Source organism: Cariama cristata, unplaced genomic scaffold, assembly GCF_000690535.1.
Source record: "Cariama cristata isolate BGI_N322 unplaced genomic scaffold, ASM69053v1 scaffold35560, whole genome shotgun sequence".
Classification (NCBI taxonomy): Eukaryota; Metazoa; Chordata; class Aves; order Cariamiformes; family Cariamidae; genus Cariama; species Cariama cristata.
Genome location: NW_009595871.1, coordinates 16,597 through 19,783, shown reverse-complemented (window position 1 = coordinate 19,783; position 3,187 = coordinate 16,597). Strand labels below are relative to the sequence as shown.

At 45.8% G+C, this 3,187-nt stretch overlaps 1 long non-coding RNA gene across 1 annotated transcript in view; it reads left to right on the top strand.

The window, feature by feature from the left end:
* Positions 1 to 483: 483 nt before the first annotated feature.
* LOC104164385 overlaps positions 484 to 3,187 on the top strand; it is an 11,429-nt gene continuing 8,725 nt past the window's right edge. Inside the window, exons 1-2 of the long non-coding RNA XR_696478.1 lie at positions 484 to 535; positions 1,452 to 1,601. This is a non-coding gene — a long non-coding RNA (uncharacterized LOC104164385). The remainder of the gene's footprint in view (positions 536 to 1,451; positions 1,602 to 3,187) is intronic.

Sequence of the window (3,187 nt, the reverse complement as noted above, 5' to 3'; positions counted from 1 at the left end):
CTTAAGAAGAGAGAGCTGGAGATTTCTAACGTAATTCTTTTGCTAATGTGAACGATTTCAATATTCAAAGTGCCTAAATCCGCTTGTAAAGAAGATGCCGAACTATTCATCCTTTCCTCCCCCTCCCCTTTCTCCTGCGGGCGGTGGGGGGGATGGGGTGGAAGTGCGGGTCTGACTTCTCTGCGGACCCTCAGGGGTGAGGGCCGGGGTGTTGAGAGGGAGCGAGGAGAAGAGGAAGAGATTTTCTCCAAGATCGCGGTAATAAAGCACTAATCACCGCTCCTGGAATAAATATGATAAAAATCAAGTGCTTAGTTTAAAGTTGATCAAAATTGTTCAAGCGTGACCAATGAGCCAAAATCCTGGGTAATAACTGCGCGCCCTGACAATCCCCTTCTCCCCCTCGCCCACTCGGGCTCGCAGCTCTGCACGGCCCCCGTGCTCCTGTCTCCCACGTAACCCCTTGCTCAAAACTTTCTTGCAGATGATCCAAGCAATACAAGTATTAAGGTTTCACCTTTTGGAATTAGAAAAGGTAAGAGCCACGGAGGTGGGCGGGGGGCAAGCCCTTCCCTCCCTGTCGTCCGTCCCCCTGTCCCGTGTCCCCCCCTCCCCTTGACTGTTTGGGATGACTTGTGAACATGGCCAGAGGAGACAGGGGAAACGCAGTGTGATACTGTAACCTGTGCCACCAGAGCATGTGACATCCGACAGCCATGCTCAGCCCAGCCCGGCATTATTTGGGTTTTTTTCGGCCTAATTTCAACCCAGTCATTAAATGTACGTATTATTAAACCTTTTCCACCCTTCTTACCCCTTCCCTCAGCAGAGGTTCTTTTCCTGACTCGGAAATAACACGTTTAACAAAAAGAGAAATGGAAGGACTCCTGCCTTTCTCCAGCTCTGGCAGGCACATTAACCCCAAACGAGCAGTAAATGTTTGGAAGAGGCAGGGGGCCCTGCGCGGCGTGGGGAGGGGGCTGTGCCCCGGGACGAGAACGGCTCTTCCCACAGCCCCCGCGAGTACCTGCCTTTGGCTGCTCCCGGCCCCTTAGACCTTTTTTTAGCCCCGGTTTAAACCCATCCCGTCCCGAGTGACTAGTTGTACCTGTCTGGGCTGTATCTGCTCCAGAGATATCGCCTGGGTCCAGCTCCCAGCGTTCTGATGTTATCATCAAATCGGATTTTCCTCTGCACACCAGGCTGAGCCCACTCTCTCTCTCTCTCTCTCTCTCTCTCTCTCTCTCACTTGTTGCTGCGGCAAAGTCTCTAGAGAATAATATGTGCTGCAACAATTTCTCTATTGTTTCCTTGCCTTCAACTATTGTGCCCCTTAATTAGAGTTACTTGTGGAGGAGATCAGAGGGTTGTTCTTGCTACCAAAAAAAAAAAAAAGTTGCAATCCGATATTGTGCCATTATTAATACTATTATTCTTGTTACTGTTTTCAGGTTCATGAATTGTGCGATAACTTCTGCCACCGGTACATTAGTTGTTTGAAAGGAAAAATGCCAATAGACCTCGTTATTGATGAAAGGGATGGCAGCTCCAAATCAGACCACGAAGAACTCTCAGGATCTTCCACAAATTTAGCCGATCATGTAAGTCTTTCTGATTTCTTTATGGCACTTCTTAAGACTTTAACCTGCTCAGCGGACCTGTCCCCGATTTCACTGTTTTGCTGCTGTTGTCTGTTAGTAGCGTTATTATTACTACTTTAACCTCTTGCGAGCTCGGATCTCACCTTTACACCTTCTCCCCTCTCGCTCTGTGAAGTTGTAGAAATGCGAAAGGTTCCATCTGTAAAGCAGGGAGTTTGCAATGGTTTGCACAGTTCCCTGGTCTGGGCGGCTTGGAGAGCCAGCAAACTGCCGGTTGGATGTGGGGATCGGTGCTTTCTCCGCTTCTTTGCCAACTCTGTAATCAATGCAGCAATGTAAAGAAGCAGAGACAAGAAAGTTAGGGAGAAAGTTTGCTGATTTGCTCCCCCCTCCCCTCTCGTGGGGATGACAAGTGATGAGAATTATTGGCAATACTACATTGCATTAAAAAAAGGGGGTTAGCACATTAGAGTTTCCAATGCTTGTGCTTTATAGCAACTTATTGTCAGAATATGGACTTATTGCCAAACGCCTGAAGCATCTTCATAATAAAAGACAGTAACCTTGATGAAGCAATTATTAACAATGTATTACAGAAAGCTGGAGAGAATGATGATTGAGTAACCGTAGGTTAGCCGTTGATTTTAACACTTTAGGAGTTGGTGAATTAGTGTTATGTGTGTGGGATTGAACGTTGGTGTGCGTGGTACGGAGAGTGCCTTTGTTTTTCCGGGTTTTGGAGGGGCTCTTGTGATCCTTCAAAAGATGTAGACGCGGAGAGGCTCCGGGATGTGAAGGGAAAGATCGCAGCTGGTACCGCAGAACGGGGAAGGAATAGCTCTGGTTAAAAAGAGTGGGTGTGAACTCTCAGTTTATTTATAGGAACGCATCCCTGGGGGGGAAAGGGGTTTACACAGTTCTAGATTCAATCGAACTCATAATCTGAATGATAACAGTCTAATATTTTAGCGGTTGAAATATTAATTTAGCACCCGGTGTGAAGTTAACCATGCTTTCTGCACAGGCGCCTGCCTGTGTTTCCCAGTGTGTTAAGAAGAGTAGCTGCGAGCCCAGGGAGAAGGAGCTTTCTAGGAGCTTTTGTTTCCTTTGAAAACATGTTGTTTGCGTGTGTATTTGATAATTACATTAGACCTGGACTGAAGCTGAACTAAGAGATAAAATAATAACAAATTCTTCTAAATGCCCCCCTTCTGGCACGGCTTAGTTACAGAGCCCGGGAAATATTTTTGGACCCAAGCCTTAACTTTCATTTTCTCATTTGTATTTGGTAAACATTGCAGGACAAGGCTTTTGCGATGTTTTACATCTTTAATCTATTATTTTGAGAGAAAAAAAAAAATTGTATGCAGAGGTTCCTGAAAGTTTCTCTGCTTATCAGCTATCTCACACGCAGATAATAAACTCCATGAGGCACGACACTATTTCAAAAATATTTGTTTTATGGCATTTTACAACACTAAATCCCTGTGTGTAAGTGTTCTGGGAGAGTACTAGAAAAGAAATTGAAATGAGTGGCAACCTGAAAGGTAGGGGGTCATTGTGTATAATTCAGTGCAAGAGAAGGG